This window comes from Petaurus breviceps, unplaced genomic scaffold, assembly GCF_028583685.1.
Source record: "Petaurus breviceps papuanus isolate PSGF00001 unplaced genomic scaffold, PetGlider_PUasm1.0 126, whole genome shotgun sequence".
Classification (NCBI taxonomy): Eukaryota; Metazoa; Chordata; class Mammalia; order Diprotodontia; family Petauridae; genus Petaurus; species Petaurus breviceps.
In genome coordinates this window covers 9596580-9623004 of record NW_027185655.1, presented here as the reverse complement: position 1 = coordinate 9623004, position 26425 = coordinate 9596580, and the positions used below count along the sequence as shown (strand labels likewise).

Genomic DNA, 26425 nt, shown 5'->3' with positions numbered 1-26425 from the left:
GGTTAGTATATTGTTGTTTGTGTTGTCATATTTTATCTGGCATTTATGACCAAGGTGAGCATGGAGAGCAGTAGGCAGTGTTAAGGAGGGGGGGGCAAGGACTTTCATTTCTTTTCTGTCTTTGTATCCCTAGTAGCTACCGCGGTGCTTGGTTTGTAGCAGGTGTTCAATAAATGTCTGTTGACTGACTAACCTTTCACATCATTCATTGTCCTTCTCAAGAAGTGATCTCCAAATGTGAGCATGAAATGACCCCGAAGGGTGGGTGATCAACCAATCAGAGGGTGACAGGGTCTATTCTCCCTCCTGCAGTCAATCATAGGCTTGTCTCCAATGGAATGACACCAGCCCCTTTAACACTGCCTACTGCTCTCCATGCTCACCTTGGTGGATTATACCAGGTTCAGTGTCCTTCAAGGCTGGGAGGATGAAACCAAAACTAATCAAGCCAGCCTAGGAAACAAATTTCCACCATCATCACCACTACCTCCTCCCAAAATGCCTGAACTGTTCCTGGACCATCATATCTGTGGGTGCTACAGTGATGGATTGTAGCCACTGTAAGTCACATACACATACACACACACACACTCTCTCTCTCTCTCTCTCTCTCTCTCTCTCTCTCTCTCTCTCTCTCATTTTTCCTTTGGGAATGAGTAACATAGGATGAATAGGCATTGGTGGGTTTTAATTACATTATTTTCTCCCAAATTTACCCCTTCTTGCAAATTTCTCTATTTCAGCAGACAGATCACTGTTCTTCCAATTTCCCAACCTAATTGTTAAACTTGACTCCTCATTCAGTTGGAACTACCCTCTTCAAGGTCATCAATAATCTCATAATTACCAAGTCTAATGGCCTTTTCTCCATCCTCAGCCTCCTAGATCTCTCGGTAGCACTTAATACTGTTGACCTCCTGGCTACTTAATCTCTCCTCTCTGGGTTCTTTTGACAAGTGTTCTCTCTTGGTCCTTCCTCTACCTGTCTGATAGATCCTTCTTAATTTCCTTGGCCTGGATAATCATTGTTCCACGTGATATCAGAGGCAGCCAAGCGACATAGCAGATAATTCGTCAGTCTTGAAGACCTGAATTTTCTATATCTTATCTTTGAGAAAATCTTTTGTGAGATCTTGCATTAAAAAATAAAAATATGAATAGAATTTTTAAAGACCTCAGTGACTCCATAAACATGAACATCCCTTTTTAGGTATACTGAAAAGTAAAATTCTTGGCCTTACATTGAAAAGCCCAAAGTGTATCTAGTGCAGTTTTTAGACAGATATGAATTATGCCTAAATTTTTAACTCAAAGCAGGTCAATGTTCCTCCAGTGTAAACTTAAGGGAGGTAGAGTTAAATCTCTAGAAGTTCTTCCAGCTCTAATGGCCTTGCTGTGAGCCTTCTTGGTGAACTCATTGGCTCCCATGATTTTAACTGTTACCTCTAATGCAATGAATCTCAGCTTTATCGATCTTAGTCTCTCTCCCGAGCTCTACATTACCCACTGTTTAATGGACATTTGTTCAAACTAGAGTTCTTCTAGACATCTCAAATCAACATGTCCAAAACAGAACTGATTATCTTTCCCCAAAACCCATCCCTCATGACTATTACCATAGGGAGTATTGCTATCCCTACAGTTATCCAGGTAACATGATCTCGATGGCGTCCTCAGCTCCCCTCTCTCCATCACCTGCATAACCAATAAACTGCTCAAATTCATTAAGGCTTCTTCCTCTACAGCATCACTCCCCATTACCACAACCATCACCCTAGTTCAGGCTCTCACCATTCTTCCCTGGACTATTCCAATAGCCTTCTAAATGGACTCCACATGTGCCTCATCACTCCAGTCCTTCCTCCACCCATCTGCTGAAATGGCTGTCCTGGAGCACAGGTTGGATGACATTATACCCATACTCAGTAAACTCCAATGACTTTCCACTATGTTTTGGACCAAATACAAACTCCTCTGCTTGTCAAAGAAAGTTCCTTACAACCTGGTTCCTTCCTATCGTTCCAGGTTTTTAATATATTACTCTCCTCCATACACTGTACACTCTAGCCCTAGTGACTACCTGCTGTAGCTTACACACAATACTCCATATCTCTGCTCTCCAGGCTTTTATTCTGACATATGCCTGTAATACTCTTTTCCCTTCTCCCTTCTTTTTGTAGAATTTTTGGCTTCCTTTAAGACTCAGCTCTGTATTTATCTTGTATGTACTGATTCATGTATACAGTGTCTCCCTATTTGTAGGGAGGTAGGAAAGAAGGAAGGAAGGAAGGAAGGAAGGAGGGAGGAAGGGAAGGAAGAAGGGAGGGAAGTAAGGAGGGAGGGAAGTAAGGAAAGAGGGAAGGAGGGAAAGAGGGAGGGAGAGAGAGAGGGAAGGAAGGAAGGATAGAAGGAAGGAAAAAGGAGAGAGGAAGGGAAGGAGAAACATTTTTCAAGTTCCTACTATGCGTCAGGCACCATGCTAAACACTTTACAAATATTATTATATTTGTTCCTCAAAACAGCTCTAAGAGGTGAGTGTTCTAATTATCCCCCTTTTGCCATTTAAGAAACTGAGGCAGAAGTTAAGTGACCTACCCAGGGTCACACAACTAATAAGTGTCTGAGGTTAGATTTGAACTCAGGTCTTTCTGACTCCAAGCCCTGGGCTCTATGCACTATGGCACCACCTAGTTGTCTCTATTTGTGAGCAAAAATCCTTTATCCTTTGATAAGGATAAATGCAAGATAGTGCATTTATATTCATTATTATATGTCTGTGACCAGACATATGTCACGATTTTTTCTATTCCTTTTTCAATTAAATTTTATTTTATTTCCCAATCAAAATTTGTTCCTTCCAACCAAACTTCCTCCCCCCTCCTCAGAAAGAAAGCAAGAAAAAGCAATATTCTAGTTACAAACATGTATAATCAAGGAAAACAAATTCCCATATTGGCCATGTGCAAAAAAAAAAAAAAATCAGGCAGTGAGGATCTTTTTCTTTTCAATAAGTATCAACTTCTTCCCAGGAAATAAATCTGCGTGACACTATAAAAGAAAATGCTGTGTTGGCAAACTGAGTAGAGAGCTAGGAATGGAACTTGGCTTAAAAAAAAAAAAGTTTCTTCAAGCTGCTAAGTCAGTGACCTGTCTGAAAAATCTACTTGTAGAAGACAAAACAAGAGAAGATTTTCCTGAACCCAGAGATCATTGTCAACATGCCAGCGAACATTGTCCTCCTTCCCAAGGAGCCCAGGGTACAAAGATGAAAGCCGGCATCCACACAGACATCATAAGTTATTCTCCATGTATCTCCTTCCATGTGTAATACAGACTTTTGTCACTCAAGACTGCCGTGGTTTCATGTTAACGACCGATGCTATTTTGAGAGAACCGTGTCACCAATTGAACATGACAAGAGTGTGGCCTTATCTGTCAGCAGCCCTAGATGGTTGGTGTGTTGAGGGAGGAGGCAGAGACGGGGGATTCCCACAAGCTCAGGCTTAACTCTGGGGCTATGCACACTATACTATGCACCAAAAAGTTCTTCTCATTTTTGTGGTCACTTGGAAGCAATTCAGAATGACAAAAATAGCAGGGCATGCGGGTACACATCAAAAAAGCAGCCACTTCTCCACCATTCCTGAGTCCAATTCCACACTCACACCTCCAGGAATTCTACCCTGCTTTGACTTCCCTCACCCCACAGGCAGGCTATTAGGACTAGGATTTGTCCCATATCCTGAAAAGAGATCCCTTCTCATCATTCCCCTCAACTCCTAGACTGCTTTGAGATTGACAAAGTACTTTCCCCACAACCTTGTAAGATGAATTGCAAATCTATTACTATCCCCACTTTACAATGAGGAATCAGAGGCTTAGAGAGAATAAGTCATTTGCCCTGGATAGCAAAACTGCTAAGAACTAATAAGCAGCAAGATTTAATTCAGGGAGACCTTTTATACATTATGGACCCCCATGTGGCAGTCTGGTGAAGCCTATGAGCCCCTTCTCAGAATAATGCATTTTAAATGTCTAAAATATATAGGCTTACAAAGGAAACTATAAGGAAATAGTTATTGGAAAATGTTCAGAAACAAACTAGTTCTTACCCTCATATTAAGAACCCCTAAAAATCAAAAAAGAGATCAAATGAAAAGCATTGAAAGTATTGAATTGGTGAATAAAATTAGCAACTGCTTTTTTGGAAAACGTAAGAAAAAGAGACAATTAGCTAGTTTCACTTTAAAAGAGGAAAACAAAACTCTCAGCATCAAAAGCGAAAAAAGAAGAATTCAGAACAACTGAAGACGAAGAAAACCATCAGAAACTATTTTGTCCAGTTATATGAAAAACAAAACTGATGAATTACACGAATAGTTATAAAAATATAGGACGGTCATATTAATAAGAAGACAAAATGGAGAATTTAAGTCATTCAACCTCAGAAATCATAAAAGAGGATCCAAGGAATTTAGAAGTGATTTCTATCAAACAAAGAATAATTCCAATATTTACATAAACTATTTGCAAAAATAGGTCAAGAAGAGATCCCTACCAAACTCCTTCTATAATACAACTGTAATAAGCCAGGGAAAGATGAAACAATGAAAGAAAATTATGGTCCAATAGCCTTACTGAATAATATTAAATGCAGTATCACTAGACAAAGAGACCACAACAAAACATTATACACTTCTGATTATACACTATGACCAGGTTGGATTTATATCAGGAATACAGGGTTGGCTCAGTGTAAGAAAAACTATAAACACAATAGATCATATTAATAACAACAACACTCAAAATCATGTGACAATGTAAATAGACGCTAACCAAGTTTTGTATAAAATTCAACACATTTCTGGTCTTAAAAAAAAAGAGTAAAAAGCAAAGGATAAATAGACCTTTCCTTAATAAGATAATTAGGGTCTATCTAAAGTTAAGAACTAGAATTGAATATAATGGAAAAGGCTAGGATCCAAGGTGACACAACAATGTTCATTATCACTGCTATTATTTGATATAGTGCTAGAAAGTCAGCTAGTGCAATAAAACAAGAAAGGAAATAGAAGTAATAATTCTAGGTTAAAAGGGGGAAAAAACTCTTTTTTTCAGATGATAACAGCCTATTTATAAAACCCTTAAGCAGAAGCTAAAAATCTAATTGAAATCATTAATAACTTCAACAAAGTTACAAGATGCAAAATGCAGGTGCATAAATCAATATTTCTATCTATTAAAAACAAAACCCAGCACAAAGACAAAGAGAAATTCCATCCAAAATAACTACAAAAAGGATAAAATACTCAAGAATCCACCTTACAGGAACAAAATATATACGATAAAATATTATTTCTAGAAACAGACAAAAAATTCAATATTTGGAGAAATTACTCCTGGACAGGCTATGTCACTATATTAAGATGACAATTCTACTTAAATCAATTTATTTATTCAGTGCCATATCAAATTACTAAAGAATGACTTTACAGTGTTGGGAAAAAATAATAAAATTTATCTGGAAGAGGCATCGTTTGGAAATCCCCACATAATGAAAAAAAAAAAGTAGAAAGGAAGGGGGCTGTCTTAAGCAATCTATGAAGTAGTAACTCTAAAAATTATTTGGTACTGACTGAAAAATAGAAAGGGCAACAATGTGGTAAACAGACAGAACTCCAGGCCTGGAGTCAGGAAGACTTAATCTTCCCGAGTTCAAATTTGACCTCAGATACTTACCAGCTGTGTGACTCTGGGCAAGTCACTTTACCCTGGTTGCACCAATTTTCTCATCTGTAAAATGAGTTGAGAAGGAAACAAGGAAACAAACCACTCCAGCATCTTTGCCAAGAAAATCCCAAATGGGATTGTGAAGATTCAGACATGACTAAAATGACTGAATAACAACATCATCAACAACAAAAATATATAGAAAAGTTGATAAATAGGGGAGATTAGACACATAACATAAGGAAACTGGCAATGTTTCACCAATACAATAACTCCAATTTTGACAGTTAAGAACCCAATGTTCAACAAAAAAAATTCGGGGGAAACTGGAAAGTGGTCTGATAGCAATTAGATTCAGACCAACACCTCATACCATACAACAAGATAACCCTAAGTTAATATATGACTTGCTTATAATACGACACAGCATAATTAAATTAGATAAAATGGAAGTAAATGTCTGAAACAACTAAGGAAAGAAAAAGAGTTCATGGCCAAACAATAGCAATCACAGCAGATAAAATGGCTAATTTTGATTGCATCAAATTTAAAAGTGTTGAGGGTAAGGGATAATCAGGATGCATGCCACCTTGGGGTAGGGGAGGTGAGAGATGGGGAGAAAATTTGGAACTCTTAATCTTGTGGAAATAAATGTTGAAAACTAAAAATAAACATAGAAAAAAAGAAAAATAAAATTTTTCACACAAAATAAAAGTTTTTGGCACCAAAAAAAAAAAAACAGCACAGTTAAAATTAGAGGGGTTGGGGTGGCTAGGTGATACACTGGCCCTGGAGTCGGGAGGACCTGTGTTCAAATCTGGCCTCAGACACTTAACACAAAAACTAGCCATGTGACCTTGGGCAAGTCACAATCCCAATGGCCCTCCAAGAAAAAAAAGGGCAAAAAAATAAAAAAATAAAATTAGAGGGGTAATAGTTAACTGGGGAAAATCTTTGCAATGAGTTTCTCTAAAAAAAGTCACATGTCTTAAGATCTCTTTTTTTTTTTATGTTTCATTGGTTATGTTTTCCTTTCTTTGCTTCTTTTTTTGGGGAGGGAGGGGAATCACTATCACAATCCATCAACTCACTTGCCCCAAAACAGAAGCCATTCCTTATAACCAATAAGTATAGTAAAGCAACACACACATACGTGGGCCATGAAAATGTGTATCTCTTTCTGTACGTCTTGTCCATCATCTTTCTTCCAACTAGCGGAAAACACGCTGCATCAACAGTTTTCTGTAGTGACTGTTAGTCAATGAATTGAGCAGAATTCTGGAATCTTTCAAAGTTGTTTTCCCTTACATTAGTGTCATCATTGTATAAGTTGTTTTCTTACTTCTCCTCAATTCACAGTGCCTCAGTTCCTAAATCTTCCTGGAATTCTCCGAATCCATCATCTCTTAAGGTCCAATAAGATTTCATTAAATTCATAATCCATAATTTGTTCAGTTATTACCCAACTGATGGGCACCCAAGTTTAGAGTTTTCAAGTCCCCTTTACATTTCTTATCTCATTTGATCCTCAGGACAATCTTGTAGATTACATGGAGTAAGAATCACGCTCAAGAAGTTCAGTGACTTAGGAGATGGAAGAATCTGGATTCCAACCAGTCTTTCCCACCAGATCAGACAGCAAATAAACAAATTAACACATTTAACTATAGCCAAAAGATTACCAGCAGTGAAAGTCTTTGCTTTCATCCTGGGAAAGGAGCTGTTCAGTTGTATATTTTCATTACAAACATGGTAGTCTCCTAACTGATAAGCCATGTTTTGTTTACTCAATTAAAGCCATAAAATGTGTTGTTTTTAATGAGGTGCCATGATGAGCTTTTTGATTGCACAACAAGCACACACACACACACACACACACACTACAACGGGATACTTTTCAATACACAATCCAAAAACGCCAGGCTCAAAAGCATTTTTTTAAATCTTTAAAAAAAAAAAAAAGGAAAACTTTATTGAAGATTCTTTGTCAGCTAATGTTTCCCACTCAAATAAAATTGAAAAAAACAAAAGAGCAATGTAGGAAAAGCAAACTATCCCATCTTCCTCCCTGTCAACAGGCAATCACAACTTCACAAAACTTAACGTAAAAAACTAGGTTTATTACCCAAAAAATGAACATGTATAGAGAAGCCAAAGCCAGACCAAAGAGTTCACAATTCCTACAGAAGTTTGCAAATTTATAACAGGACAAAGGAAGGAGGAGATACCAGGAAGGAAAATGGTATGAGAAGAGGAAATATGAAGTCAAGGTAGAAAAAGGACAAAACCTGTCCCAAAGAGGGGGAACAAGGTAATGGCAAAAGCCACATTCTTTTCCCTTGGGAACTGCTACCAGCAGTGGGGAAGCTACAGCCTTGAGGTCATATGTGGCCTTCTAGATCCTTGGGCATGGCCTTTTGACTGAGTCCAAGTTTTACAGAACAAATCCTTTTATTAAGGGGATTTGTTCTATGAAGTTTGGATTCAATCAAAGGGCCACACTTGAGTACCTAGAAAGTCATATGTGACCTTGAGGCCACAGGTTCCCCACTCCTGGGCTAGACTATGAAAATCAGATTGTCTCCTTATCTATACAGGGTCCTAGTGCAGACCATCTGGTGACTGTCCCAAGGACACACAGGGAGGCAAGCCTGGAATGCAAACAACACATTATGTCAGCTCAGGCTTGGGGAGCTTCATTCTTGACACATTAACAGCCTCCTGCATGCTCTGCGTCTAGTGTTTCTGGAAAATATGGCAACTCAAAAAAAAAAGTTCAGGGGACCCCTTAACAGTCCTTAACAATGCTCAAAACACACTCCCATCCTTGCTTTCAGCCCATGCCAGCAGCATCATACATGTGGGACCAGGCAACTGCCTTCTCCGCAGCCAGAGCTACTTAAAAAAAAAAAAAAATTTAAAGAATTCTTCCCACCAAAGTCCTCAGCACTGTAAAATGCTTCAACATGCAAAACAGGTAAGTTTTAGTTAGTGGGAATGACCCAAAGGAAGGTAGCTTACCATGTACCTTGTCATCATATCCTAAGGACCACTGGGCCTTTCCATCTGATTTGCAATTGAAATCTCTATGTCTTGTCCCACCCCTGATTCCCAGTGGAATAAGTTCCTTGACAGAGACTGCCTTGTTCGTCTATTCCCAGCACTTAACACACTGATTTCCACATAATAAGCATTTAATTGCTACACAGCCTTTGGAACACATCCAGACAGCCTAACACGGAGGTACCCTGTGTCTCCTGCCACAGGGCTGTGGTTAACCTTCTTTGATCGGCTGCCTACCTGGAAATGGCTTCATCTTCAAAACTGATGGGACAGTCTCTCTCTCTAGCTCAAGTTCTATCCTGCTTACAGGATGAAGATCGCAGTTCACCCACCGCATAGATGCCATGAACTGAACTGGTAAGACTACCACATTTTTATCCTGGCTCTGTGAAATGGGCCTGTGGATGTTTGTTTCTATTCTCTGTCATTTGTCCTTCTCAGCTTCAGGCTCCAAGGGTAATAACCTCCACTAGACCCAGAAGTTGGAGCCATGGCGACCTTGGAGAGAAGATACCAGATGGGATGGGAGAGCCAACCAGTTTGGCAGAGAAGCCTTGGGAAGCCAAGGTACTTGGGACTCAGGCCCGATGGGTTATTTGGACTTGGAACTGGGAAACAGGAACCAATACTATATCCCCCCCTCTCCTCAGAGACTGAGGGATAAGGGAGAAGACCTCCCATGTCTTGGGGGAGTAAGCCTGTATGTTGTGATTACATTTTTAAAGTAATTATTTCTTTGGAAAAGCCAATGTTGTAATTAAACGGAACTAGGCGTAAGAGAAAACCCTTACACATAGGAGAATACCATCAGTAGGGGCTGAAGACATTTGCAAAAAGTCTAAATATCCTCAAATCCCCTTAATGGTACTAGAGAACTCTCAGGAAAGGGTGAAAATGAAAGCTACCTGACCTTCAGGCAGTAGGAATCAGGTAGTCTATCTTACACAATAAATGTTTTTTATTCCACTGAAGAAGACCACCTGCTTGTCAAGAATGAGAGCTGTCTATATAAGCTTAATTCTTCAGCACAATATTGAACATAATAAATTCTAGGATGCCAAGACCTTTTTAAAACTGATTTCTGGTAAATAAAAAGTCTTCCCCCAAACTCCAAATAGATTTGTGTATATATATGATTATATGTAGTACATATGATATATATGTAGACATAGTGTATATATTACACACACACACATATATATGATTGAATATTTTAATAATATCCTTCAGAATTAGCTCTATGCAAACAACACATTTTTCTGTTATTTTGCTATTGTTTTATCTAAGTAACCAGAAAAAGATAAAAGCTCTAATTAACCAGATTACTTGAAGATAGGAGTACTCTGGATAATTAAGTCTCCAGGCTAATCCAGAAACTTTTCTATTTCACCCTGGTGGTAAAAACTTTCCTAAAATACATCTGTATTTTCCTGCCTTAGTAAACAGAATGCAAAGCAAGCATGCTATACTGAAAACAATCACTGTTTGATCTTGTAGTGCCACAGATTATTTGCCAATAATTCTCCTTATGTGGTATTAGAGAAATGGAAGGGTTAACATACTCTAAAAATTGAGGAACTTGTATTTGCTTGTCTATTTTTGTAAGAAAACAAGTCACCAGCTCCTGGTGACAAGTCACAATACCCTGATGGTCTTGCCAAGTGAAATATGAGTTAATTTGCATGGCTCCACCAAAGGGCATGAAGGAAGTCATTTTCTCACCCCAACTCAAATAGCAAACAGATTGGAAGAAGTTGCAACTGGGAAGAAACACAAGGCAATTCAAAGGACAGACCTGAACTCGGTGTCTAAACTGGCTGGCAAGAGGTGATTAGATGTAGAAAGAGAGGCCATCTACGAGCTGAAAAAGAGCAGAGAGAGCAGCGAGCAGATCATCAGGAAAGGGCAAGAGAGCCAGATTGGCTCAGCAGAGAGCCAGTGGGCTGCAGTGCAGTGGGGAAAACAGCCCAGAAGATGACATCAGCTGCTTATAGCTCAGTGGGAAAGGAAAGTAGCTCAGATTTTCAGTGGAGAAAATAGCTCTCCAGACAACCTGAGCAGGCCAGCAGAAAACAGCAGCAGCTTTTTGGGGAATGAGCACATGATGTCCTCGAAGGCAAAGAGGGCATTCAGCTACAATACAAACCTAAGAACATGACTTACCATAGCTAGCTACAAGTACTAGGCAGATGTCCCATTTCTTAGCAGCAGCAAGGAAATCTGGGAGAGTTAGTGCCCCTGCACGGGATGGGAGTATTTTCCTTGTTATTTACCTTGCTATTAGTTAAAGGAATTACTTTTTCTGTGAATTAATGTGTCTTTTCTTGGTATGATTAAAAAAAAGGTGAGGGTGCACAAGCTGCGGTTTTGAATAAATGCTAACTCAAGCGTAGCTTGAACCTGGGTGTAGCTCTCAAGCAATGGCTCCATGTTTAACGAGGGGGAGCTGAGTTAAATTTAATAAATGCATCATGGATCTTTTTTTCTTATTCAAAAATGTTTATTCATCACCTAATCTCAGAATTGAAACAGATTTCAAGGTTCGATTCATACCTGAACAATAATCTCGTCTGCTTCAAGACTTCTGGAGAAGAAAAGCTCCTATATCCCAAGAAAGGACATTCCACTTTGTGAAAGCTCAAAAAGCTAGGAATTTTTTTTTCTTATATCATACTAAAAATATGTTTCTCTGAAACTACCACCCATTGCTTTTAGTTATTCCTTCTGGGGTCAAGAAGGACAAGATTAATTCCTCTGCCCGTGAAACACTCAGAGATTGCACTCTCAGCCACATACAGCACAAGTCTTTTCTCTTCTAAGCAAAACACCTCCAGGTTGCTTCAATCATTCCTATAGGGTGATCTCAAGCCCTTCACCATTACCCAGGCTGCCCTCTTCTAAAGGGCAGCAGATTCATGTATAAGGTACTGCTGCTTTCAGATGGGAACCATTTGGGGCTCAAAGGGGCAGAAAAAGAACTTTGTGTATGAAAAACTGATAAAAATTCACTTGCAAAAAAAAAAGTCTTATAGATAAAAAAGTGGAGAGACAGATTGTGAAGAAGATAAAATAGAGAAGAGTCCCCAGATTAACAGACCTGTTTGAAGGCAGAGAAATGGCAGAGGCTTCAGGACACTGTGGTCCATCAGCTTATTCGTATGGGACTGTTTTTAGAGCATTAAAGGTGATAACTGACACGGTTATAAATCAAAAAACTTTAGCAACTATGGCAAGATTAAAGACCTGTCAGAAGGTGGATTTCAAGAGTTTTGCATCCTAAAAGAAAGATGAATTACTGTCTACCTGATCTGAGGCACGGGGGGGGGGGGGGGGGGGGGGGGGGAAGGAGGGAGAAGAAGTCAGTAAGGAAGGTGGTGATTGTGAAGGCAGCTGCCGAAGAGACAGCTGAAAGGGAGGCTTCAGCCATGGTGCAGGGAGCCCATGGGCTACCTTCTGCATTGGCTGAAGAAAAGCTGATCTCTGCTGTCAGGCTGAGCTACTGCCCTTCAGCACCATCGACAGCAGGAGAGGTTCTCTCAACTTCCCTCTCTGCGAGGAAAGGGAGAAATGGAGGAAAGGTTTTTCATCTGTCTTTCTGGTAGCTCTGCTTCAAGATGGTACAATGGATAGAGTGCCCCCTTTTTCTGGAAGACTTTTTAATGAGCTCAAATCTGGCTTCAGATGACACTTACTAGCTGTATGACCCTGGGAAAGTCATTTAACCTTGTTTTCCTCACCTGTAAAATGAGATAGGGAAGAAAATGGCAAACCACTCCAGTATCTTTGCCAAGAAAATCCCAAATAGTGTCACAAAGAGTCAGACAAAATGGAAACAATTGTTGCACAAGCCAAATGCCTCCTTGGTAGGCTTCTATAAGTATACACTCTCTCACAAACACTGTGTGGAAAGGATGACTCGAGTTCATGGGTGGTTTGTGATAGTCTGATCGTTCCTCCATTTGCCTCATTGTTGAGTGAATATTTTGTGTTTAAGAGTTAGAGTGTCATGATGACTGATTTTGAGTAAATGGGAGCTCAGGAGCTAGTGTGGTGAGGAGTAGGAATGTACGCTCCCCACAGTAGAGTCACCCATAGGACCCTATGGAAAGTCGGAATCGTCGAAGAATGGGTTTCCCTCAGCGGGAATCCAAGCACTACTAGTGTTTGAGCAGAGAGCATGAGTAAAAGCTTACTTCACGTAGTAGAGGTAACAAATAACCTTCCAAAAATGTCAACTCAGAATGGATACTCCATCAAGGTCTAAACAGGTCATCAAGAATGTCACTTCCCTCAACCTTCTCCTCATGGCTCTAGCTTAATTCAGCCTAAAATCGCATTAATTTTTGCCTGCACTATCACAGTTGATAGTAATCAAAGGAGAGGAAATTTTCAAAAGAAAAATTATAAACTATTGAATATGGAAACAAACTCCAAATCACTAATAAGAGAAATACCCACCAAAAAAGCATTGAGGCTCTACCTCACGGCATGTAAAATTGTCAAAAGTGATGAAAGATAGCAACAGTCAGTGATGGAGGGGATTGTGAGAAAGATAACCACTTTAGTGTTCTAGTGGTGGAACTGTGAAATGGTATATCAATTTGGAATTATTCAAGTAAAGGTCAACCTTTCACCCGGTAACCCTACCTACGCGGCATATACCCCAAGGAAGTGAAAGAGAGAAACAAAAGTCCAATATATACCAAAATAATCAATCATCGCAGCATTCTTTGTCACAATAGAGAACTGGAGACAACGTAGGTGCCCACCTATTATGGAATGGATGAAAAATCTGTGGTATGTGAATATGAAGAAACATTACTGTGCAGTAAAGAATGAGGAGTCCAAGAGACTCAGAGAAAAAAGTGTGAAGATATATATAAACTAATCTGGAAAAAATAAAGCAGAACCACGACAACCATATACATAATGACTGAAAAAAATTAAAATTCAAAGGTTCCTAAATGGAAGCCAAACTCTAAGTGGCTGAAAACCAAAAAAGGTTTTGCAGAACAGAAGACAAAACTTACCTCCTCCCATGATAGAGACAGGTAAAATATTATATACGGGATCAGATGGGGTCACCATATCAGAAATTTTTGCTCAACTGCTTTTCTTTTACATACTACATAGGTTCAATGAGGGGAGGGCTTGTTGTTGAAATAATTAGGAGAAAAAGTAAAGACAAAAAAGTATCAAAAATATTGTTAAATAAAACATCATGTGGTTGGCTTATATTGGACTGTACAATTCCCTAAAACACCTACATTTTTTTCAAATTAACTGCTATCTAGTCATGTGACCCCCTTCTTATAGATGAATTTAAAAAATCTCCCCCATTGGAATTTTCAGGCAGAGGCTGGATGTCCATTTGTCAGGTATGGTAGAATAAGAATCTTTCCTGCTCTGGATTGTAGCTAACGGCTTCTGAGGTTCCTTCCAACTCTATAATTCTGTGACTGTGAGAAATAAAGGCTGTGATTGAAGAGTACCTTTCCCATTCTGTACAGTCATACAAAGATCACTAAAAGTGGCTCAGTGCCTCTCTGGGAGTCCAATCCACTTAGGAACAATAGAAATAAATCAACACGCTGGCCGCGTCTGCAAATGGATAATCCATTCTGCACCACTGTTCCAACACTCCTTGCCAAAAGGCACCACGTTTCATCATCAGCCCTCTGAAGTCAGGACTGGTCACTGTTTCATCTTAGGAAGTTTCTCCTGACACCAGGTGTCTGTCTTTTCATCTGCCACCCACTGCCCTTTGTTTCTGTCCTCTATGGCTGAACCCAAGCCAAAACCATCTTCCATGAGATGCCTGAAGATCGCCATCCTGTTGGACTCAAGATGCAGGACGAGATGTACACTTTTAAATGTGGCCGATGTGTGAAGAGGTCTTCATTTTTCTTTCTTTTTCTTCTCAGTGGGGGGCAGAGGAGAGAGTCACAGAGACAGAGACAGACAGAGAAGGGGGCAGGAAGGGCAGAAAGTATCACAGACCACCAGCACAGCTTTCAAAGCTACATGCTGAAGATAAATGCCTAAAAAGAAGAGCAAACTCTATATAATTTTATGTACTATCTACAATGTATAAATGATGATTTTAATCATGTTAAGTTCAGAATTTTTTAAAGAAAAAACTGCTACCATGTACCCCCTGATTCTTCTTTGGGTTCAACAACCTCTGTTTCTTCAAAAGATCCTCATATAGAATGAACTCAAAACCCTTTACCCTTTCTTCCTCGTTGCCCTACTCTGAATATTTTGCAACTTATAAATGTCCTTGCTAAACATGCACTCAGAAATGAACACAATACTCAGGATGTAATCTGATTCTGATGAGGAAAGGGTACAGAGGGACGATTGCCTCCATAATTCCCAGAAGCTATGCCTTTCTTAGTGCAACCCAAGATCAAATGAAACTTTCTGGCATAAGCCTGAAGTTCAATAAAACTCTCATGTACAGTTATCCTTTCCACATCACAGAGGTTAGGGGCAGGCCCTCTTGCAACCTGGAAAAACTCCATAAAAATTTTTGGCCTTCTCTTTGTATCAGAGAAGTCTGAATTTTTTGTCTTTTATGGGATGTTTACAGTACCTATATTTATATCTTTTTTTTGGAGGGGAGAAAGCAGGGCAATTGGGGTTAAGTGACTTGTGGTCACTTGGGTCACTTAAGTGACCCAAGGTCACATTGCTAGTAAATGTTAAATGTCTGAGGCCAGATTTGAACTCAGGTCCTCCTGACTCCAGGGCCACCTAGTTGCCCCTACAATACCTATATTATATAAAATTTAGGTTAAGTATTTGGCTATACGCTATATGTAGGTCAACGTTAAGTAAAAACACTTTTTTGTGTTAACTGCTAGTCTTCACATGTTGTCTGCTGCTTCCACAAAATGCCCCCAAAATTCCCACTTAATTTCTTATGCCAACCCATGATATATTAAAACCTAAAACTGCAATGGGGAAAGTCAAGATGTGTCAGGGATAACTGTATTTTTCAAAATGCTGTCTCATCATACATCCCTCATCTTATACTTATGAAGTTGATTTTTTGAGCCCCAAGTCTAAGACTTTACATTTACCCTTATATCTTACTACCTCATTATTCATCTTGGGTATCAACTATCTTTTAAGCATATTTACTAAGTCATTTCTAATCTTTAGATCACAGAAAAGTCAAAGAGAATAAAAGCTGTCCCTCCATTGTCCATTATCCCATTCATCCTGAACAATGATTCTTCCTTTCTTTTATTCTCTTTTTTAAAAATCCCTTATACTTGAGAAAAATACATACATACATACACACACACACACCCAAACCTAAAGTCAATGTAGTCACAGAAAGCCAAGGTGTCAATAAGGTCTACAGATGAAACTATTCACTTGTGAGATGCAAATAACCTTTCTGACTGAATCAAGAAAGGAGTGATGTAACTGCCTAAGAAAACAACTGAGCCATCCTTCTAGAAGCCTCAAATAGCTAAGCCTGAGAGTTGGGAGCCTGGGGGTGCTTCCTGGGGCAGGGATGGGAAGGACAATAAAGTTGGACCTGCTTTAAAATAAATTTTGTTCTTTACTCTACTATATATACTGAAAGTATAAAGAAATAAATGGAATTCATCCCATCATCTATCCTGTTCTTAAAGAGTTTCCTCTCCTTCCTAGGCTGCCTTCTGCTGTAGAATTTTAATGCAAGAGATGAATGAATGTATGTATAAATGAATGAATGGATGGATGAGCATTTATTAAACAGCTCGTGTTAAGGCATGGTGCCAGGTACACAAAGACAAAAGCCAAAGAGTTCCTGCTTCAAGACGTTTAAAGGGAAGAGACTTCAAGCACATTTTTAGGGTATACAAAATAAATTCACAGCCAATACAAAGTAACCTTACTGAGAAAAGGGAGAAGAGGATCTAGCTTGGGGGTGGGGGGGGGCAGTCGGGCAGTTAAGCCAAATCACAAAATTGGAGCCCTTAAAAGTCAAACGAATAAGGGTCAATAGGCTATTATTCACAGAGGATTATGGGAAAAAACTTCAGGTAGTAGAGCAAATTACAGATTCCAATCTTTGTCTTCTTTTCACTTACCATTTATCTGTCTATAGACAGGCAATGAACTTACACCGGGGTTATCATTTAATGTTTTATATGCTGACGCATTTTTTAGAGAGAAGACATATTTTACACTGAGCAAATATCTGTTTCTTAATCACATCTAGTAAACATTTATCCCTTATGCAAGAAGAAAATACATATGCAAGGTGCTAGGCACATGGGTGATACATGATAAATGTGTTTTTTTCCTTCAATTTAGTTATTTTTAAATGTATGGGATAAAACAAGGATTTCATAACATACTATAATTAAAGTGGATTGCACACGAAACTGCAGACCTATCACGTACCACTTGCTATTCCTTTTAAATATATAATAAAGTTATCATGATCAATACTTGTTGATTTGACATGTCACCCACAACTTCCTAGTAAAGAACCAATTTGTTGATGACTGAACTGAAAATAAATTCTCTACTTTATGAGAAATACAAGAAAGATACAAGAACTCACATTCTTTCATCTACATTTTCTTTCATTGATAGAGAAATGTGCAATTTAGGTATTAAAAATGACTTTCCATCAAAGGAATCTATCAGCCCTTGTAACATATCCCAATACCATTTCTCTCCTAATCCAATTGTTGAACTGGGTCCACTCATATTACTTTAGAAACTGACCCGAGTGCCTTCTAATCAATAACTGTCTTCACTGCACAGAGAGAGGACCTGAAAAGTGAAGCAATTTTCCAAAGGTCATACAGCAATTCTAGGAAGGAATCCTCTCTAAAGCCTGACATTCACGGTTCCCTATCCACTTATCCAATCTCGGGTCCACTGTTTAGGTAAATTGGGTAAATGCAGCGATGACTGAAAATAATTGCAGATTCAGTGATACCAGTCCATGAGTTTGGGAACAAGAGTATGCAGCTTAACAACCTTATTAAGAAAGGTGGACTTTCACAATTCTCCTTGAATTAGGTGCCACAGTCAAGACTTGGATCAGAATTTGCATCTCAATTTCCCAATGAAGAGTTGCCAACATGTAAACTGACACCAGCTAGTTCATTATTTATTCTGTCTGCCACTAATAGCACCAGCCATCTTGTGCACAAAGCATTCTCACAAAATTCAACAATGAGCAGAATTAACAAGGCACAATGGTTCCACTGAGGAGGGAGACCAACCTCCAAGAATCTTTTCGTGCCCGTTGACTCTCCTCATTGGGGGTTCTCTTCCAAAGCGGCAGGGGCTTGGCATGCAACAGATGGGAAAATCAGAACCTAAACCAACCCCGCATCCCCTACTGGAGGGGAAAGATCATGAAAAAAGAAAAAGGTTAACAAAAGACAAAGTATATTTTAAGAGAAATTACAGGGGCAGCCAGGTAGCACAGTGAGTAAGATCACTGGTCCCAGACTCGGGATGACCTGGGATCGAATCTGGGCTCAGATACTTAGTACCCACCCAGAAACACCTGGCTGTGTAACCTTGAGCAAGTTACTTAACCCCAATTGCTTAGGGGTGACCAGTTGGCGCAGTGAGTAAGAGCACTGGCCCCTGAGTCAGGATGACCTGGGATCAAATCCGGGTTCAGATACTTGGCACCACACCCAGAAATAACTGGCCATGTAAGCTTGGGCAAGTTACTTAACCCCAATCGCTTTAAAAAAAAGAGAGAGAGAGAGAGAGAAATTACAGTTCTCCCTGTTGAAAATTCTGAATCCTGAAAGTCCTAGACAAGACCAACTCTTTGATATATAAAGATACAGATATATAACTGATTCAATGTAAATATAAAAAGCAATAAAAATTAATTAAGACCAAATTTGGCACGAGAGAAGAACCTAGAAAATGTTCCTGCCTCCACAGAGGTGGGAGATAACAGGAGTTAAGTAAAGGAGAATTTGGCCAACTCAATGGATGGGTTTGTTAGCTATGCTAAACTTTTTCTTTTTTTCCCCCTTATTACAAGAAATGAGTTACTGTGTAGACGTGGAGGAGGAATACTCTGAAATAAAGCTGATATAAAAGCAAAAGATAAGAAGTATTTTACAACTTCAAATGCATGTATTGATGATGATAAGTGAAATGACATTTTGAATGATCCTTCCATACTCTATGGGGAGGGAGGGTTGGGCGAGGTGGGTCAGGAAAGAGATCTGACAGCATCAAACTTGGAGGGCTCCAAGTAAGAATCCAGGTACTGACTCTCCATCATCCAAAGACCATCCTACCTAAGCCTGGAGTCAATGACTACCAGGTGATTTTTTTTTCAATCACAGGAATTCACAGTCTGCCCACTACGGTAGAGAAGAGCTGTAATCTAGGTCAAAAGTGGGAGTGCCACATTGGAATTCCCTGGGATCATGGATTCCTGAGCTAGTGAAGCATACAGCATAGAAACCATGATGGTCCATTCATATGAGAAGAGTGCACGTGAAACCATTTCTCATATGCAACTCTCTCTGGGGGAAATGAGGGAAGATAGAGCAGATAGGAATGTGGTGAGGTACACTATTAAACAGCCTGGATGCAACAACTTCAGGATAAGGGCAGCAAAATCCTAATCCAATATACTATCAGGGACAAGAACAGCTTAAAAAAAATCATATACGACAGAAAGGGGCACCTAGGTGACCCTGTGGATACAGTGCTGCACCTGGAATCAAGAAGACCCCAGCCCAAATCTAGCCTCAGACACGCAATAGCTGTGTGACCCTGAACAAGTCACTTAACTCTATTTGCCTCAGTTTCCTCCTCTGCAAAGTGGACTGGGAAGGAAATGGCAAAGTACAGCAGTATCTTTGCCAAGAAAACCCCAAATGGGGCCATGAAGAGATGAAAACAACAGAAAAAAAAAATGACTCAGTAATTCAACAGTCAAAAAGACGCACCAAACATAACTATGTATCTAGGGATATGAAATCCTGTGATATACAAAGAAGGTATTGACTGCCTAATTGAAAACCCAGGACTTCTGACTTCAATCCAACCCTCTCTTGCCTATACCGTACCAGGCTATCTGCATGCATTCCATGTGCCAACCAGCTCTGCCTAAATCTTAAGACTATCACAGTGCCCAGTCACATACAGGGGAGGGAAGAAAGGAATAAGCATTCATACAGTGCCTACTTTTTACAAGTATTATCACATTTGATCCTTACAACAACGCAGAGAAGTAGGGACTGTATTATTATCCCCATTTTACAGTTGAGGAAACCAAGGTTAAGTGATTTGCCCAGGGTCACATAACTAATAAATGTCTGAGGCTGCATGTGAACTCAGGTTTTCCTAACTGCAGGACCAGCACTATATCCACTATGCCAAGAGGTGAGGCCACAGGGTCTGGTCACCCCCACCCATCCCTGTCACTTATCTGTCCTTGAAGGTCGCTTTGGTTCAGCTTGGCATGGCTGTCCTCTTAATATGGGAAGTCAGCTCTCCATTCACACAGTAACTGACTGCTTACCCTTAACCCTATTTCCTCCAAGGAATACTGCTATGTATTAAAGTTAATAATTTTTTATTTATTTTCATTCTATTTTTAATTTATGGAATAAAACAAGCATTTCCATAACATTGTATAATTTTAAAAGATGATTGTACATGTAACTGCAAATCTATTATGTACAAGCTGCTATTCCTTTTAAATATATAATAAAGTTACCATGTAAATTATTTTTTCTTTCTTCCCCCTAAAGATGGTTACCATTAGACCCAAATATGTACATATATGTAAAATTATTCTATACAAATTTCTATTTGTCCATTCTTTCTCTGGATGCAGATAGTGTCTTCCTTCATATGTCCTTTGTAGTTAAGAGTTGCTAATTACTGCAATAGTTCTGGGCTTAGAGTCAAAGGGCTTCTCCCCAGCAAGTAGATGGAAGTCAAAAAGGTACCAGAACCTAACTGTGAATCAGGTACAGAACAAGTTCTATTTCCACAGAAAAAAGAAGGCTAAGCAGTAAACAATGGAAGATGGTGGGCACAGAATCTGGTAAATTACGTTAAAATGATCAATTATCACCACTAATACCATAAGCTGAGAGGCTAATATTCAAGTGTCTTGGGGACATCTGCAAAAAGCTTCTTTATGAGAGCTGCTAATTGGCCATTTTGCATTTCACCAGCTTTGAGCACAGCTGACAGTGTTCTCTCTCTCTCTCTCTCTCTCTCTCTCTCTCTCTCTCTCTCTCTCTTGTTCCCATTCCCTCCATCTCCTTCTGTCCTTCCTCTACTTCCTTCCTTCCTTCCCTCACTCTCCTGTCTCTATGTCTCTCTGTCTGTCTCTCTATCTCTTTCTGTGTGTGTCTTTCTGTGTCTATCTGCGTGTGTGTCTCTCTCCATGTCTGTATGACTGTCTCCCTCCCTCCCTCCAGCAACTTCCCAGAGCTACCTGTGCTGCTGCTGTCACTGCAAACCATCCCACCCCAATCCCACCCAGGCACTACCCTAAAGATACATGCACAGGTGGCCCCATTCTAGGACCAGGCTTCCGTAGCAGGCTGCCAGCTCACAACTGTGGCTGGGTTGGAAGAAGTCACTGACACCCCAGGTAGCCCACAGCAGCACGCACTGCTGCCTGGCATTCCAGCTCTGCCCTTAGCCATCGTGGAAAACAGGAAAGAGAAGATAACCACCCTACTATGAAGTGGAAGGGGGAGCTCCCTAACACACAAGCCTGAAAGCAGGTGCCAAGCCCCCAGTTTCCAGGGGCTTAATGAGAACAGCAGCTCAACATACCCTACCTAAGAGAGGGCACCATGCATTCACTACTAAATCTCACTAGCACTTAGGAGCATTTGATGATATCATTTAAAGTGATCCAGAAAATATGTGGAAAGCGTCACCTTAACATTTCGTTAACATCGATTTCATGATACAGAAAAGACTGTATAGGATTTGTTCCTAACGACATTCAGAGAATTGGATTCATAATGACTGATTTTCTTTTAGAGACACAAAGGAACTTAGTGATTTTCTGCTCTAACACCCTCACTTCCCAGATGTACAAATAAGCCTGGAGACCTCACAGAGTGAGTTAGCAGTCAAGCTCAAATTAGAATGCATAAGGAGAAACAAATTTTTTCAGAGACTGAGAAAAAATGGATTAATTCTCTATTTTATCTAGTTCTAGGGAAACAGAACATAAAAGATGTACCTGTTGCTGGGAATTCAAGAAAGAAAGGAAAAAATATGGTGGAAAACGTTTCATTTATCAAAAATAAAGTTCCTACTACCCACCAGGCATACTGGTGATAGAAACATGTCAAGGAACAATCCCTGCTCTCACCGAATATAAAATCCAACTGGAGGGTGTGTGTGTGTGTGTGTGCGTGTGTGTGTGTGCGTGTGTGTGTGCGTGTGTGTGCGTGTGTGTGTGTGTGTGTGCGTGCGCGTGTGTGTGTGTGTGTGTGTGTGTGCACTGAACCTCACAACGCTCCTGTGACGTAGGTGTCATTATTATCCCTGTTTTATGGGTGGAGAAATTGAAGTACTTTCTACTTCTCTTCATTGTCTCTTCCAAAAATGAGAGAGACAGACAGACAGACAGAGACAGAAAGAGAGAGGTCTTCCAGTAATTGAAGGGCTGACACCTGGATGGGGTTTATATTTATTCTACTTGACCTCAGAGGTCAGAATAAGGAGGGGAGAGCTGCATTTAGGCTGGACATGAGGGAAAATTTCCAAACAATTAGATCTAATCAACAGTAAAATAGACTGCCTCAAGATCGCATGGGTTTCCTATCATTGGAAGTCTTCAAACAAAGAATGAAAGAATCTTTTGTCGACCAGGCTGTTATAAAGGTATCCTTACCAGATATGGTAAGACATTGTGACTCAGTCGGTCAATCAATAAACAATTAGTAAGCACCTACTATGTGCCAGGTCCTGTGCTAAGCACCAGGGTTACAAAAACAGGCAAAAGGCAGTTCCTGCACAAAAAGCTTACAATCTAATGCAAGAGACAACAAACAAATACATACAAACAAGTTACATACAGGATATGTAGAAAATAATTAACAGAGGGAAGGAACTAGTAGTTAGGAAAGGATACTAGAAGATGAGGTTTTATTTGGACTTCAGAGGAAGCCAGTAAGCAAAGATGAGAAGGGAGAGTGTTCCAAGCATGGAGGACAGACAGAGATATGCCAAGAGCCAAGAGATGGGGTGTCTCGCTCAAGGAACAGCAAGTAGCCAGTGTCCCTGGATCAAAAATTACATGGTGGGGCATAAAAAGACTAAAAAAGATAGGAAGGGACTGGGTTATAAAGGACTTTGAATGACAAACAGAGGATTTTATATTTGTTCCTGAAGGCAATAGGGAAACAACTTACTGAGTAGGGGGGATGATAAAGTTGGACCTTTGCTTTAGAGAATCATTTTGAGAGGCAGGCCGGGAAGGCGCAGGGAGGCCGGCAGACACGGAGGCAGGCCCAGAAGGGGCCTGATCAACTCGGAGGGCAAGTCTTCCCACCAACCACAAGGGCCACTACCAGGCCTATGACCAAAGGGCTGGGACTGGAAAGAGCAAGGTAAGAAGCAAATACAGGGGCCCCTGTCCTGGACAGCAAACACTCCTGGGGCTACCACTTCATAGCCCAGAAATTTTTTTTTAAAGCCCCTTTCAGGACCTCCAAAGACTAGGATGACAGAGTGAACCTCACTTGCTCCAAACCCCACCTCTGACCCGGAAAACAGTAACTCTTGCCCAGGGCAAAACCCTCTACAGTAAAGGCTTGGGATCCTAGAGGACGGGCGTGGCTAGGACACTGCCTCAAAATGGGTAGAAAGCAGACAACAAAGACAAAGACTCTGGAGTCCTACTATCCTCAGAGGGAGGAACCAACCTCAGAGGGAGACAATGGGGACTCCACGCCCAAAGCTGAAACTTCAACAGGGAATGGGTCCCAAGTACAGAAGGCTCTCCTAGATGAGATCAAAAGGAACTTTGAAAACAAAACGAGAGAGATAGAAGACAAAATGAATAATTCTCTCAAAACCAAAATAGCAGAATTAAAAAAACATCATAATGAGGAAAACATCTCTCTAAAAAGAAAAGTGTATGATATGGAAAAGGAGCTTCAAAAATTAACCAAGGAAAATGATTTGTTAAAAACTAGAATTAACCAAATGGAAACAAATAACTCTATGAGGAACCAAGAATTAGTCAAGCAAAACAACAAGAATGAAAAATTAGAAAAAGAGGTAAAATACCTCAAAGAAAAAATAACTGACCTGGAAAACAGATCCAGGAGGGATAATCTGAGAATCATAGGCCTATCAGAAAACTATAATGAAAAAATGAGCCTGGACAACATTCTCCAAGAGCTTGTTAAGGAAAACTGCCCTGAGATACTAGAACCTGAGGGTAAAATAGAAATCGAGAGAATCCACCGGACACCTGCTGAAAGAGATCCCATACTGAAAAGTTCTCAAAATGTTGTGGCCAAACTTCAGAACTACCAGATAAAAGAGAAAATACTTCAAGTGGCCAGAAAGAAACAATTCAAATATCGAGGGTCCACAGTGAGGATTGCACAGGATTTGGCAGCCTCTACACTGAAAGATCGGAGGCAGTGGAATACAATTTTCCGGAAGGCAAAAGAGCTCGGGTTACCACCAAGGATCACATACCCAGCGAGACTGAGCATATTCTTCCAGGCAAAGAGATGGTCATTCAATGATATAACAGAGTTCCAGACCTTCTTGATAAAAAAAAAAAGCCAGAACTCCATGGAAAATTCAACCTCCAATTACGAGATGCAACAGTGACTTAGAAAGGTAAACAAGGAGAACACACACACACACTGCTATTTGATAAGAGCAAACTGGTTATAGACAAGTAGAGGGTATGAGTATAAAATACACAAAATGACGATTTAAAAAAATCTTATTAAGGGCTACCAAGGGACTGCAATGAAAGAAAGGGAATGGATGAAGTGGAAAAGGGTAAATTATGCCACACATAGAGGCATAAAAACTGTATAGCAGAGGAAAAAAAATTCCCTCATTGGTTCTGGTACAAGGAGGGAATAACAACCAGTTAAGCATAGGACTCTATGGAGAAGAAATGCAAAAAGTATCATTTTAGAGGGAAAGAGGGGAGGGAGAGGAACTTTGCACAAGATCTGTTCCTGTCACTCTTGGTGCAAAGAAGAAATAACATACTTCATTAAGTATAAAAATATCCTACAGGCAGTAGGAAGGGGAAAGGGTTACGAAAGGGGGGTGGGAGTGGTTTGTAGGGAGGGAAGGAGTAAGGGGAAAGGGGAGGAAAAGGGAGGGAGGCTGATAAGGGAACACTGAGGGAGGCGGTGGTCAAAAGGAAAACTATTAAGGGGGGGAAGGGAGAAGGGAGGGAAAATATGAACATTAACAGGGGCAGGAATAGGATGGAGGGAAAGAAACAGATAATCATAACTGTAAATGTGAATGGAATGAACTCTCCCATAAAACGGAGACGGATAGCAGAATGGATTAGAAATCATAATCCTACAATATACTGTTTACAAGAAACACATCTGAAACAGAGGGATACACACAGGGTAAAGGTAAAAGGTTGGAGTAAAATATATCATGCCTCAGCTAAAGTAAAAAAAGCAGGGGTAACTATCCTTATCTCAGATAAAGCAAAAGCAAAAATTACCTAATTAAAAGAGATAAGGAAGGAAACTATATCCTGTTAAAAGCACCATCGAGAATGAAGCAATATCATTACTTAACATATATGCACCAAGTGGTGTAGCATCCAAATTCCTAGTGGAGAAGGTCAAGGAATTAGAGGAAGAAATAGATAGCAAAACTATACTAGTGGGAGGCCTTAATCTCCCCCTCTCTGAACTTGATAAATCCAACCTCAAAATAAACAAGAAAGAAGTTAAGGAGGTGAACAGGATTTTAGAGAGGATAGATATGATAGATCTCTGGAGAAAACTGAAACTGAATGGGGATAAAAAGGAATATACTTTCTTCTCAGCGGTTCATGGCACATACTCAAAAATTGACCATGTGCTAGGGCATAAAAACCTCACAATTCTATGCAATAAGGCAGAAATATTAAATGCATTCTTCTCAGATCATGACGCAATAAAAATTATATGCAATAAAAGGGAAAGACAGACTAAAAACTAATTGGAAATTAAACAATTTAATCCTAAAGAATGAGTGGGTCAAACAAGAAATTATAGAAACAATCAGTAATTTCATTCAAGAGAATGATAATAATGAGACAACACACCAAAATTTGTAGGATACATTAAAGGCAAAATAAATAAATAAAAAGAAAAAAATCATTTTGATGGCTGAATGGAGCATGGATTAGAATGAGGAGAGATTCTAGGTAGACAAATAAGCAAGGAGAGGTCAACTAGGCAGGAGGAGAACCAGGAAAGACTAATGTCCCCCCCCCAAAAAAAACAAGAGAAGAGGTTATCAAGAAGAAGAGGCAATCAATAGTTTCAAAAACAGCAGAGAAGTCAAGGTATGATGATTCCTTGTGATGAGGTGAAGTATAAAAGAAGCTTAATTAGGTAGTAATTAGACTAATCGGCTTCTAGGGTCCTTT

General features: G+C 39.8%; 1 protein-coding gene and 1 long non-coding RNA gene across 2 annotated transcripts in view; one reads left to right on the top strand and one right to left on the bottom strand.

The window, feature by feature from the left end:
- LOC138164817 (uncharacterized) overlaps window positions 1-11962 on the top strand; it is a 12305-nt gene extending 343 nt beyond the window's left edge. The window contains exons 2-3 of the long non-coding RNA XR_011169194.1: window positions 8997-9150; window positions 9235-11962. This is a non-coding gene — a long non-coding RNA (uncharacterized lncRNA). The remainder of the gene's footprint in view (window positions 1-8996; window positions 9151-9234) is intronic.
- The window catches only part of FRAS1 (Fraser extracellular matrix complex subunit 1), a 485111-nt gene that overhangs the window by 399850 nt on the left and 58836 nt on the right, over window positions 1-26425 (bottom strand). The gene's annotated exons all lie outside the window — the stretch shown is intronic.